General features: G+C 49.7%; 1 protein-coding gene across 1 annotated transcript in view; it reads right to left on the bottom strand.

The window, feature by feature from the left end:
* LRFN1 (leucine rich repeat and fibronectin type III domain containing 1) overlaps positions 1-14740 on the bottom strand; it is a 144536-nt gene that overhangs the window by 120756 nt on the left and 9040 nt on the right. The gene's annotated exons all lie outside the window — the stretch shown is intronic.

The following is a 14740-nucleotide window of genomic DNA, read 5'->3' as shown; positions in this document are numbered from 1 at the left end:
TATGGCCTCATTTCCCGCGCCCCCCAACTCCATGCCTCCTGACTTCAGTGCCCGGAGATGCCCTACTCTCTTTCTCCTCTTCCGAGGGCTCTCTTGGGCAAAAAGACAAAGACACCAACCAGGACAATTTGGAGCAAAACAGCAGCCAGTAGGCTTGGCCTTTATTGGAAACTGTCGTGACAGGACTCCCACCCACAACAAGATGAAGCAAGATTCCCCCAACCAAACCTAGACAGCATCTTAAAAAGTAGAGACATCACCTTGCCGACAAAGGTCCGTATAGTAAAAGCTATGGTTTTCCCAGTAGTGATGTATGGAAGTGAGAGCTGGACCAGAAAGAAGGCTGATCGCTGAAGAATTGATGCTTTTGAATTCTGGTGCTGGAGGAGACTCTTGAGAGTCCCATGGACTGCAAGAAGATCAAACCTCTCCATTCTTAGGGAAATCAGCCCTGAGTGCTCTCTGAAAGGACAGATCCTGAAGCTGAGGCTCCAAGACTTTGGCCACCTCATGAGAAGAGAAGACTCCCTGGAAAAGACCCTGATGTTGGGAAAGATGGAGGGCACAAGGAGAAGGGGGCGACAGAGGGCGAGATGGTGGGACAGTGTTCTTGAAGCTACCAGCCTGAGTTTGACCAAACTGCGGGAGGCAGTGGAAGACAGGAGTGCCTGGCGTGCTCTAGTCCATGGGGTCACGAAGAGTCGGACACGTGTAAACCAGTGTTTCCCAAACTTGGGTCTCCAGCTGTTTTTTGGACTACAACTCCCATCATCACTATTTAGCAAGACCAGTGGTCAGGGATGATGGGAATTGCAGTCCAAAAACAGCTGGAGACCCAAGTTTGGGAAACACTGGTCTAAACGATTAAACAACAACAATCCCCCAAGCTACACCCCTAGAACTACATCACAACTACATCATGACTACATCATTGGCACATCACAAAAAGGAGGGGTTGAGGGAGGAGTTGTGGTGGTAACCTGAGTATCTTGTCACCTGGCTGGTTCCTCCTCTCCCCCTCCCCATGAGTCATTTCCAGAGGACAAAGAGGAGTTGGCAGTTTCCCGCCTCCAGAGGGAAGATCTGATCATTGTCCTTCGTTCCAGTCTGTGTTGAATCCACTCCCATATGCAAGTCCTTTGTGTCCTTGATGGTTTTCTGTCTGGGACCATCAAGGTTGGCATGCCAACTGGGCAGGGCTCCTGAGTACGTGTTGGTACACTCAAAGGATTATGGCCACCCTGTATCAAACCATCCCCCTTTGATAGTCCTTCCTCCATGGAGTAAAATAAAAGTGGACCGGTGTTAATCCGATGTACAGTTGATTTACTATGAATTTATAACAGAAACGTTGCCTATGTCGTGTGTGAGTGTGGGTGTGTCGTGTTTGTACAAACTGAATGATTTGGGGGGGGGGTGTTCCTGCAACATTCCCAAGCCACACTCCTCTCAAGAACACAAGAGGAACAAGCTGGATCCCTTTCCATGGAGGCTCAGATTGCAGCTATAACAAAAGTGGCATTTTTTCATCTCCGCCAAGCTAAGCAGTTGGCTCCTTCCTCTCTCGCCCTGTCCTAGCCACTGTGATCCACACGACGGTCACCTCCAGACTGGATTATTGTAACTCGCTCTACGTGGGGCTGCCCTTGAGACTGACCCAGAAACTCCAGCGGGTGCAGAATGGCGCGGCGAGACTCCTCACGGGGTCCTCGCTGCAGGATCACATTCACCCAGTGCTATACCTGCTGCACTGGCTCCCGGTGGAGTACAGGGTCAGGTTCAAGGTGCTGGTTTTAACATTTAAAGCCCTATACGGCCAAGGACCCTCGTACCTACGGGACCGCCTCTCCTGGTATGCCCAACAGAGAAACTTACAGTCTTCAAATAAAAACATCTTGAAGGTCCCAGGCCACAGGGAGGTTAGGCTGGCCTCAAACAGAGCCAGGGCCTTTTCAGTACTGGCCCTGATCTGGTGGAACGCTCTGTCACAAGACACTAGGGCCCTGCGGGACTTGACATCTTTCCGCAGGGCCTTCAAGACAGAGCTGTTCCACCAGGCCTTTGGCCAAGGCAAAGTCTGACCCCCTCCTTTGGTAATTCTTCATAGAACTCTAGGCCAATGGTTGCCATCAATTTGATTTGAACTGATTTTATAATGAATTGATTTTAGAATTCTGCATTATTTTACTGTTGTTAGCCGCTCTGAGCCCAGCTTTGGATGGGGAGGGTGGAATAAAAATTAAAAATTATATTATTATTATTATTATTATTATTAGGCCAATGGCTCACCTACTCCAGAATCCCATTCTCCCATGGAGCAACCAGGTGCCCCAATCCACAAGGAGGATCTGAAAACAAGAGCAGTGGTGTACCCTGGGTTGCCAGTGCCCAGGGCTGCTCAGAAGAGAAGGAAACAGATGGAGTACACATGCACACTCAATTGCCTAATGACATCCATGCGACCCAGGAGATAAAATATACGAAAGGAAGACCCATTCCGTTGTCTGGAGAGGTTGCTTCCTGGTTTGCATGGAGAAGGACTTTTCAACAGCGTTCAGCAGCGGAAACATGCAGCTGTATTAAGGCAGCACCGGGTGTTGATATGTTGCGTCCCTAACAATTTGGCACCCGGGGCAACCGTCCCTGTGGCCCCCCACGCTACATCACTGCACAAGAGCTGTCTCCCCTCCTCTGTGGCTTCCACTGAGGTCCAGCTCCGAGGGCCTTCTGGCGGTTCCCTCCCTGTGAGAAGTGAGGTTGCAGGGAACCAGGCAGAGGGCCTTCTCGGTGGTGGTGCCCGCCCTGTGGAATGCCCTCCCAGGAAATAAACAACTCCCAGACTTTTAGAAGACATCTGAAGGCAGCCCAGTACAGGGAAGTTTTTAAGCTTTGATGTTTTATCGTGTTTTTTTATATTCTGTTGGGAGCAGCCCAGAGTGGCTGGGGAAACCCAGCCAAATGAGCGGGGTATATATTATAAAGTATTATTATTATTATTATTATTATTATTATTATTATTATTATTATCACAGCCAGAGTAGTGGAGGGAGAGCCCAGCCATCAGGACTAGTAGCCATCGATAGCCCTCTCCTCCTCCATTAATGTCTCTGATCGTCTTTTACAACTCTCCAGGCTGGTGGCCCTCATTGCCTCCTTGGTTCTGAGCTTCGTAAAGATGGACTTCCTTTTATCCATCTTGAATCTTCCAACATCCATCTTCACTGGATGTCCAAAAGTTCCATTGTTAGGAGAGAGGGAGAAATGCTTTCCTCTCTACCCTCTTTCTCTATCGCTTTCATCATGTGATAATTTTCCATCATGCCACCTCTTCCTCGCCTTTTCCTTAAACCAATAAAGTCCTAAATCATGGGTAGGCGAACTAAGGCCCGGGGCCCGGATCCGGCCCAATCGCCTTCTCACTCCATCCTGTGGATAGTCCGGGAATCAGCGTGTGAGTAGAATGTGTGCTTTTATTTAAAATGCATCTCTGGGTTATTTGTGGGGCATAGGAATATGTCCATTTCCCTCCCCCCAAAAAATATAGTCCGGCCCCCACATGGTTTGAGGGATAGTGGACTGGCCCCCTGCGGAAAAAGTTTGCTGACCCCTGTCCTAAATGCTGCAACCTTTCCCCCCTCAAGGAGTTACTCCACCCCCTTGATTATTTTAGCAGCCATTTTCTGAACCATTTTCCAACTCTACAATATCCTTTGTGAGACAAGGTGACCAGAACTGAGCACAGTACTATACTCCAAACACGGTCACACCAGGGATTTGTATAATAGCATTATGATACTGATGATTTGTCCATTCCTTTCCTAATGATTCCTAATATAGATTTGCCTTTTGCACGGCTGCTGCACACTAGGTCAACATCCTCACTGAGCTATGCACTCAGTGTTAGAAACTCAGATATATAAGCGAGGTGCCAAATGGCGCCAAGGACTGCAACCAAGGTTACAGTCGACAAAAACGGAATGTCTGGTTGCCGTTTGGGGGCGAGACAGCTCTGAAGTCTTATTTTTCAAATGATACTCACTGTGATTAATTCTCAGTTAAACATCTGGCTAGTTCAGATGACAGCCTTGAACCTTGAGAACTTAAAGAAGAAAAGTCTCTTGATCCAAGTCAAGTCCATATATACACAGTATATATGGTGGCTAACAGATTGAGGTTGAATCCAGACAAGACAGAAGCACTGTTTTGGGGGGACAGGGGGCAGGCGGGGGTGGAGGACTCCCTGGTCCTGAATGGGGCAACAGTGCCCCTGAAGGACCAGGTGCACATCCTGGGAGTCATTTTGGACTCACAGCTGTCCATGGAGGTGCAGGTCCATTCTGTGTCCAGGGCATCTGTCTACCAGCTCCATCTGGTATGCTGGATGAGACCCTCCCTGCCCACAGACTGTCTTGCCAGAGTGGTGCATGCTCTGGTTATCTCCCGCTTGGACTACTGCAATGCGCTCTACGTGGGGCTACCTTTGAAGGTGACCTGGAAACTACAACTAATCCAGAATGCGGCAGCTAGACTGGTGACTGGGGGCGGCTGCCAAGTCCACATGACACTGGTCTTGAAAACCTACATTGGCTCCCAGTACGTTTCCAAGCACAATTCAAAGTGTTGGTGCTGACCTTGAAAGCCCTAAACGGCCTCAAGGCCCCAGTAGACCTGAAGGAGTGTCTCCACCCCCATCGTGCAGCCTAGACATTGAGGTCCAGCTCTGAGGGCCTTCTGTTAGTTCCCTCGCTGCGAGAAGCCAATTTACAGGGAACCAGGCAGAGGGCCTTTTTGGTGGTGGTGCCCACCATCCATCCTCCAGCCACCTTCAGATACTCACACAGGACCTTCACCGCCTTCACTGGTTCTGATTTAAAAGAGAGGTAGAGCTGGGTATCATCCACATACTGATGAACACCCAGCCCAAATCCCCTGATAATCTCTCCCAGCGGCTGCATGTAGATGTTGAAAAGCATGGGGAGAGGACAGAACTCTGAGGCACCCCACAAGTGAGAGCCCAGGGGTCTGAACACTCATATCTGCTGGAAGCCAGTGGCTGGGGCAACCCACCCAGATGTTTGGGGTATAACAACAACAATAGAGGACGTCTCCATTTCCATCGGAGAAATGTTGGAGGGTACGCTCTTGCTGCAATTGGCCTGCAGCTTAACTCCGGCAGCGACTGGAACCAGCGAAAGGGGCGGGAGGGGGCCAGGTTAAGAAAGCGGAAGATCTTTGCCTCCGCATTACAGCTTGCTTGAAACAAGGAACATGAAGTAGGGAATAATGACTGCAGAGTGGAGAGCCCTCATGCAAGGTATATGCGCCGCTCAAGTAGCTTTCACGCACTCTCACACTGGCTTGTTTTAATATTTATTGGTGACGTCTCGACAAGGGCTTCAGGATGGGAGAGGCTCTCTTCCCCCCCTGCACAAACCCATCACCTAAGAACCACCGTATTTCATTCCGGTGATTCAGGGACGTGCCTTGACTGTTTGCCAGCAACAAGATAAGAAGGTGTTTTGCTTTGTTTTGAGAAAATACATCCTTCTGGCTTATTAGTTGTTCCGCAAAGCCTGCCCAGGACTGAGCCAAGAGATCTGCGGCAGGTGCGAAGGAGAGAGCTTTGACAGCAGGCAACGTGTTCCGATCCTGACATGCTAGAGTTGCCTTATCCAGAGGGCTGTTTGATTTGCAAAAGAAGGAAAACACCCACCAACCTCGGTGCTACAAAGAGGACAGACCTGGCTTTCATTTGTGCAAAGGCCTCTCTCTCTCTCTCTCTCTCTCTCTCTCTCGCAACTGGTGTACGAAGGACCCAGTGATGATATCAGAGGAGGATACTAATAATTATAATAATTTATTATTTATACCCCGCCCATCTGGCAAGGTCCCCCCAGCCACTCTGGGCGGCTTCCAGCAAAACACTAAAATACAATAACCTATTAAACATTAAAAGCTTCCCTAAACAGGGCTGCCTTCAGATGTCTTCTAAAAGTTTGGTAGCTATTTTTCTCTTTGACATCTGGTGGGAGGGCGTTCCACAGGGCGGGTGCCACCACCAAGAAGGCCCTCTGCCTGGTTCCCTGTAACTTGGCTTCTCACAGGGTGGGAACCACCAGAAGGCCCACGGCACTGGACCTCAGTGTCCGGGCAGAACGATGGAGGTGGAGATGCTCCTTCAGGGATATACTGGGCCGAGGCTGTTTAGGGCTTTCAAGGTCAGCACCAACACTTTGAACTGTGTTTGTAAACGTCCTGGGAGCCAATGTCGGTCTTTCAGGACTGGTGTTATATGGTCTCGGCGGCCGCTCCCAGTCACCAGTCTAACTGCCGTGTTCTGGATTAGTTGTAGTTTCCAGGTCACCTTCAAAGGTAGCCCCACGTAGAGCGCATGTCAGTAGTCCAAGCGAGAGATAACCAGAGCATGCACCACTCTAGCGAGACAGTCCGTGGGCAGGGACTAAATAAGATAAACAGCTGCCCTGGACACAGAATGGACCTGCGCCTCCATGGACAGCTGTGAGTCCAGAATGACTCCCAGGCTGTGCACCTGGTCCTTCAGGGGCACAGTTACCCCATTCAGGACCAGGGAGTCCTCCACTCCTGCCCACTTCCTGTCCTCCAGAGGCCAATCAATCAATCAATTAGTATGCCGCCTTTCCATAACTAAAACCATGCTCGAGGCGGCTTGCAACACACACAGAAACTGCATAGCAAAAGGAGTCACAAACAAAACATTAGAATCTCCACTTGAATCAAAAGATCCCAAATAAAGGTACAAAAAGTAAACAGTAACAACACCACAAAGACCCAAAACAGTGAGTGCAGCAGTGCAGTGAGCTTCATGGCCAAGTGGTGATTTCATGGAATCATAGTCAGAAGGGACACCCCCTGCAATGCCGGAATCTCAGTTGAAGCATCCATGACAGATGGCCCTCCAGCCTCTGCTTAAAAACCTCCAGCGAAGGACAGTCCACAAACTCTAGGGAGCTCCAAAGTTTTTTGGGAGAAGCCACAACCAAGAAGGCCCTCTCCTTTTTTTATAATATATTTTATTAATTTTAACATATAAATTCTAAAATGTACCACAAAACCTATCACTTATACAATCTTTTTTGACTTCCATCAGCACCTCTGATGATCCACCGTTTTAACCACTTCTTATGCATTTCTTAACTTTATATTGCCTTTACATCTCTTAACAAATCATCCTTCCCCTTATCCATTTTTACAATACTTCTAATAATACTCCAAAGGCCCTCTCCAAGCATGCCTGTGAGGATGGCAGGACCGAGAAAAGAGTCTTCCCCAAAGATCTCAGAGCCCAGGGAAGGTTTGTATGAAGGAACGTCTCCACCCCCATCGTTCTGCCCGGACACTGAGGTCCAGCTCCGAGGGCCTTCTGGCAGTTCCCTCATTGTGAGAAGCCAAGTTACAGGGAACCAGGCAGAGGGCCTTCTCGGTGGTGGCGCCCGCCCTGTGGAACGCCCTCCCAGCAGATGTCAAAGAGAAGAAAAACTACCAGACTTTTCGAAGACATCTGAAGGCAACCCTGTTTAGGGAAGCTTTTAATGTTTAACAGACTATTGTATTTTAATACTTTGTTGGAAGCCGCCCAGAGTGGCTGGGGAAACCCAGCCAGATGGGCGGGGTATAAGGTAAAGGTAAAGGGACCCCTGACCACTGGGTCCAGTAGTGGCCGACTCTGGGGTTGCGGCACTCATCTCGCTTTGCTGGAGGAGGGAGCCAGTGTACAGCTTCCGGGTCATGTGGCCAGCATGACTAAGCCACTTCTGGCAAACCAGAGTAGCGCACGGAAACGCCGTTTACCTTCCCGCCGGAGTGGTACCTATTTATCTACTTGCACCTTGACGTGCTTTTGAACTGCTAGGTTAGAAGGAGCAGCAATAATAATAATAATAATAATTTATTATATGAGGGAATAGGGCCTTTCAGCTAGCCTGGCCCTATAGAGACAGCCTTCTTTTTCCCTGTGCTTAAAGGAGGGTGCTGGCCGAAGGCAAGGAAGTCTGGTCCTCTCCTCTCCTCTTCACAACAACACACACCCTGACAGAGTTGTGTAGCCACCATCCCTTCTACACCTGCCTCTGATGTGTGTTTGCAAGTCAGAAAAAAACCACATCTCAGCATCGGGTGGAGGCAGGGAAACCGGCCAACCCTACAACTGCTCTCAGCTCTCCCCGCCAACGGCCCCCAGGCCTCCTTCCTCCTATCCTCACACCTGCTCCCCCGAACTTGCATCCACCGTCCACATCTCTGCCTCTTTGCCCTCTCCCCCTCCAACCCAATGCATTTTGGCAGGAGAGGCGGACCCCTGCCAAACGGACCAGCTGTCCGTTTCGCCTGCACAGAACGCCGAACGCTTGCTGCACGCAAACAAGGCGTGCTGAAGATCTTCACCGGGATGGCAAATCAGGACAGGCAGAAGAGAGAGCCCTTCTTCACGCAGGGCGATGTTAAACAGTGGAACTCGCTGCCGCAGGAGGCAACGACAGCTGCCAACTTGGATGGTTTTCAAGAGGATTGGATAGATTCGTGGAGAAGGAGAAGGGTATGGATGGCTGTGCTTCTGAATTGCTAGTTCCTGGGGGAAAGACAGGAAGGGAGAAGGCTCTTGTGCTCGGATCCTGCTTGCGGGCTCTCAACAGGCATCTAGCTGGCCATTGGCAGATCAGGATGCTGCCCAGATAGGCTGACACTCAGCTCTATCTCGCTTTTAAATCAGAACCAGTGAAGGCGGTGAAGGTTCTGTGTGAGTGCCTGGAGGCAGTTGGAGGATGGATTGAGGTTGAATCCTGACAAGATAGAAGTACTGTTTTGGGGGGACAGGAGGCGGGTTGCTGTGGGGGGCTCCCTGGTCCTGAATGGGGTAACTGTGCCCCTGAATGACCAGGTGTGCAGTCATTTTGGACTCGCAGGTGTCCATGGAGGCGCAGGTCCATTTTGTGTCCAGGGTGGGTGTCTCCCAGCTCCATCTGGTACGCAGGATGAGACCCTACCTGCCCACAGACTGTCTCGGCAGAGTGGTGCATGCTCTGGTTATCTCCCGCTAGGACTACTGCAATGCCCTCTATGTGGGGCTCCCTTTGAAGGTGACCCGGAAACTACAATTAATCCAGAATGCGGCAGCTAAACTGGTGACTGGGAGCGGCCGTTGAGACCATATAACACCAGTCTTGAAAGACCTACACTGGCTCCCAGTACGTTTCCAAGCACAATTCAAAGTGTTGGTGCTGACCTTGAAAGCCCTCAATGGCCTCAAAGGCCCAGTATCCCTGAAGGAGTGTCTCCACCCCCATCGTTCAGCCCGGACACTGAGGTCCAGCACCAAGGGCCTTCTGGCGGTTCCCTCATTGCGAGAAGTGAGGTTACAGGGAACCAGGCAGAGGGCCTTCTCAGTAGTGGCACCCGCCCTGTGCAATGCCCTCCCTTCAAATGTGAAGGAAATAAGCAGCTATCTGATCTTTAAAAGACATCTGAAGGCAGCCCTGTTTAGGGAGGTTTTTAATATTTAATACTGTATTGTTTCTAACACTCGATTGGGAGCAACCCAGTGTGGCTGGGGAAACTCAGCCAGATGGGCGGGGTATAAATTATTATTATTATTATTATTATTATTATTATTATTATTATTATTATGACTGATCCAGCAGCTTCTTCTTAAGTAGAAGCCACAACTTATTCTATGCCCACCTCCCAGATTTTCACCAGTACTGGTTATTACGGAGAAAGCCCCTTATTCCTTAGGTCCAAGCTATCTGAAAGACCCTATTCCCTCATACGAACCTCCCCCAGGCTCTGAGATCTTTGAGCGAGGACTTCTCTTGGTCTCCCAACCATCACACACGTGCTTGGAAGGGATGCAGAAGAGGGCCTTCTCAGTGGTGGCCCCAAACATCTTTGGAACTACCTAGAGCAGCGTTTCCCAAACTTGGGTCTCCAGCTGTTTATTGGACTACAATGTCCACCATCCTTGACCTGCAAGCTAGGGATGGTGGGAGTTGTAGTCCAAAAGCAGCTGGGGACCCAGGTTTGGGTCACCCTACCCTAGAGCATTGAGATTGGTCCCTTCCTTGTTGTACAACCATTCCTGGTCACAGGCCAGGAAGCCATCAAATTCAGCCTTTCAAATGGGGAGTGCTGTGAAGGGCTGGCATTTTCCTAGAGATTATTATTATTATTATTATTATTATTATTATTATTATTATTATTAAAAAGCAGAGACATCACCTTGCCGACAAAGGTCCGTATAGTTCAAGCTCTGGTTTTCCCAGTAGTGATGTATGGAAGTGAGAGCTGGACCATAAAGAAGGCTGATTGCTGAAGAATGGATGCTTTTGAATTCTGGTGCTGGAGGAGACTCTTGAGAGTCCCATGGACTGCAAGAAGATCCAACCTCTCCATTCTGAAGGAAATCAGCCCTGAGTGCTCCCTGGAAGGACAGATCCTGAAGCTGAGGCTCCAAGACTTTGGCCACCTCATGAGAAGAGAAGACTCCCTGGAAAAGACCCTGATGTTGGGAAAGATGGAGGGCACAAGGAGAAGGAGACGACAGAGGACGAGATGGTTGGACAGTGTTCTCGAAGCTACCAGCACGAGTTTGACCAAACTGCGGGAGGCAGTGGAAGACAGGAGTACCTGGTGTGCTCTGGTCCAGGGGGTCACGAAGAGTCGGACACGACTAAACAACAACAGAAACTCGTGAATCATGGGGATTTTTTAATTCGGAACTCAGTTCCGGCACCTCTCAAGTGGGCGCCATTGCCATCCTAAGAGAACAAGGGAGGTGTTCATGGTGAGTTCTGGCCCCTCTTTTTCCAGAAAAATAGCAACTGCAAATCCTAAATCAAGCTGTTGGTCCATCTCAGGGGTCAGCAAACCTTTTCAGCAGGGGGCTGGTCCACTGTCCCTCAGACCTTGTGGGGAGCCAGACTATATTTTGAAAAAGAAAATGAATGAATTTCTTATGCCCCAAAAATAACCCAGAGATGCATTTTAAATAAAAGCACACATTCTACTCATGTCAAAACACCAGGCAGGCCCCACAAATAACCCCGAGATGCATTCTAAATAAAAGGACACATTCTACTCATGTGAAAACACGCTGATTCCCAGACCATCTGCAAGCCGGATTTAGAAGGCGATTGGGCCGGATCCAGGCCCCAGGCCTACCCATGGTCCATCTGATCCACTGCTCTGACTGGTAGAGGCTTTGAAAGATCTCGGACAGAGAAAGTCTTTTCCTGCTCCTCGATTTTTTAAACTGGAAGCTGAATCTGGATGCAAACCAGGCACTCTGTGACCATGAGTTATTGGCCCTTCTCTTAATGACAAGATGAACGAGGCTCTCGGAAAGACGCTTCGAGTAGCGCTATCAATTTCTCCGGGTCACGTTGAGGATGAGCTCTCGAGCACGCTTTCGGCTCATGAGAATGGCCTGGCCAGCGTTTTGCACCAATGACACCTGGGTCCCAGAAAGTGTGACCCCCGCTGAGTCCTGTGCCGCACATTGTGGGGGGACAGATGGACGGTACCCATGGCAGTTGTGCAAAGTTACTTGGCTGCCATGTGACTCTGGAAAGTATCTCCTGAAGGTGGGAAGGCAAGAACCACATTGCTGCACCAAAACACCTTCCTGGATGCGACCATCCCCCGAGTTGTACCCCCTATGAACGTGATTGGTTGCCTCCCCTATGAAAAGATGCTTGGCAAGAAACCATACATCAAATACATGAGAATTTTTGGTTCTGACATGTGGGTTCACATACCACAAAGCTCTAAGTTAGGCAAGTGTAGTTTGCATGGTATCTTTCTAGGGTATCAGAAAGGTTCTTACAGAGTAATGATGACTGACTCTAAGACAATTAGGCTCACTAGAAGTGTTGAGTACAATGCCAAGTGGGGGGGAGAATGTGGGAATTTTCCAGTGTTATTCTGATAACAGTGAAGAGTCTGAGGATAAGAAACAACAGCCACACCCACTGATGAAGGTCCTGATTCTGAATCTGAGACTGAATCGGATGGTTCAGAGGATTTCAAGAGTGCGAAAGCCTCTATGTGACCCTCTGAAGGCTCTGATCGAGAATTAGAGGAACCATTGTTCACTATAGGCCACTATTCTCCTAAGAACAAAGAGGAGAATGTTGAAGAGGAGAATTCGCAACAACAAACTGCCGCTGTTTTTTGTGTTGAATATATGCTATATGGTAATTTATGGACCTAAGAGGTATCTAAAGCCATTTGCCCATGTTGCCATGCAACCAGTCCATGCAGAATGTAAGGTAAAGGTAAAGGGACCCCTGACCATTGGGTCCAGTCATGGCCGACTCTGGGGTTGCGGCGCTCATCTCGCTTTGCTGGCCGAGGGAGCCAGTGTACAGCTTCTGGGTCATGTGGCCAGCATGACTAAGCCACTTCTGGCAAACCAGAGTAGCGCACGGAAATGCTGTTTACCTTCCCGCCGGAGTGGTACCTATTTATCTACTTGCACTTTGACGTGCTTTTGAACTGCTAGGTTAGAAGGAGCAGCAATAATAATAATAATAATAATAATAATAATAATAATAATAATAATTTATTATATGAGGGAATAGGGCCTTTCAGCTACCCTGGCCCTATAGAGACAGCCTTCTTTGTCCCTGTGCTTAAAGGAGGGTGCTGGCCGAAGGCAAGGAAGTCTGGTCCTCTCCTCTCCTCTTCACAACACACACCCCGACAGAGTTGTGTAGCCACCATCCCTTCTACACCTGCCTCTGATGTGTGTTTGCAAGTCACAAAAAAAACACATCTCAGCATCGGGTGGAGGCAGGGAAACCGGCCAACCCTACAACTGCTCTCAGCTCTCCCCGCCAACGGCCCCCAGGCCTCCTTCCTCCTATCCTCACACCTGATCTGAAAGAACCATACCAGGTAGGCAAACAGGAAACCAGTAAACGTCACATCCCGTCTCCCTTTCCCGTGGGAATCCAACAGTATCTCGACTGTGGAATGAAAACATAGTCCCATGACTTGCAGCTGCTGCTCAGTGAGGGAAACAGAAACCAACAGGCTGCACCAACTACCGTGATCACGCAAAGCCTATAAGGTCGAGACAAACCATGTTCCCATCTCGCACCAGTGACCCTGCTATGACTTCTATGTTGCTCTCAAGGGCTTCAGGCAGGGATCTCACCCACACCTCCTACTGGACAGAAGGACCAGAGTTCAGAGGGAGAGAATCTGCCTTGCAAGCAGAAGGTGGGTCTCAGGTTCAGTCCCCAAAGGCTTCTCCAGTTGAGACTCCCAACCTGAAAACCTAGAGAGCAGCTGCCTGCCAGTGTAGACAATACTGGGGAAGATGGGCCAATGGTCTCACTTGGTCTAAGGCTGCTTCCGATTATTCTTATTCTTATTATCCCACCTATCTTGTCCCAGCTACTCTGCAGTTTCCAAGTCACCTAAACAGGGCTGCCTTCAGATGTCTTCTAAAAGTCAGATAGTTCTTTATTTCCTTGGCATCTGGTGGGAGGGCGTTCCACAGGGCGGGAGCCACTACCGAGAAGGCCCTCTGCCTGGTTCCCTGTAACTTGGCTTCTTGCAGGGAGGGAACCGCCAGAAGGCCCTCGGATCTGGACCTCAGTGTCCAGGCTGAATGATGGGGGTGGAGATGTTCCTTCTGGTATACTGGGCGAAGGACGTTGAGGGCTTTCAAGGTCAGCACCAACACTTTGAATTGTGCTCGGATACGTACTGGGAGTCAACGTAGGTCTTTCAAGACGGGTGTTATATGGTCTCAGCAGTCGTTCCCAGTCACCAGTCTAGTTGCCGCATTCTGGATTAGTTGTAGTTTCCAGGTCACCTTCAAAAGTAGCCCCACGTAGAGCGCACTGCAGTAGTCCAAGCGGGAGATAACCAGAGCATGTCCCACACTGGTGAGACAGTCCGCAGACAGGGAGGGTCTCATCCTGCGTACCAGATGGAGATGATAAACAGCTGCCCTGGACACAGAATTGAACTGCACCTCCATGGACAGCTGTGAGTCCAAAATGACTCCCAGGCTGCGCACCTGGTCCTTCAGGGGCACAGTTGCCTCATTCAGAACCAGGGAGTCCCCCACACCCGCCCGCCCCCTGTCCCTCAGAAACAATACTTCTGTCTTGTTGGAATTCCACTTCAATCCGTTAGCCGCCATCTATCCTCCAACCGGCTCCAGACACTCACACAGGACCTTCACCACCTTCATTGGTTCTGATTTAAATGAGAGGTTTAAATGTTCCTGTTGAGATAGAGATGCAGTTGGTAACGCACTGGGGACCTTCTACATGCCAAGCAGGTGTTCTGCCATTTGGCAACCTCTCCATGGATCATAAAGCAGTCCCCAAGAATTTTCCCTAGCAAAAGAGCCAAGGCATGCCTGAAGGAATGATGAACACTCCTCTAAATCTTTCCCTCCAGGATAGTAGCCAGCCAATCTGAACTTGGCCACAGGGAGGCAGGGTGGTGTAGTGGTTAGAGTGTCAGACCAGGACCTGGGAGAGCAGAGTTCCAATCCCCCCTTCCACTCAGCCATGAAACTCACTGGATGTGACCTTCAGCCAGCCAATGCCTCTCAGCCTGACCTACCTCACAGGGTTGTTGAGAAGGTAAAATGGAGAGGGGGGGAAATGTGTTTGCCACCTTGAGCTCCTTAGTGGGTTATAAATCTAACAATATGCAAACAGACAAACACCTTAGCAGCACA

The sequence above is a fragment of the Podarcis cretensis genome, assembly GCF_951804945.1.
Source record: "Podarcis cretensis genome assembly, chromosome: 8".
Lineage (NCBI taxonomy): Eukaryota > Metazoa > Chordata > Lepidosauria > Squamata > Lacertidae > Podarcis > Podarcis cretensis.
The sequence above is the reverse complement of the archived record's forward strand: the minus strand, read 5'-3'. Positions and strand labels throughout refer to the sequence as shown.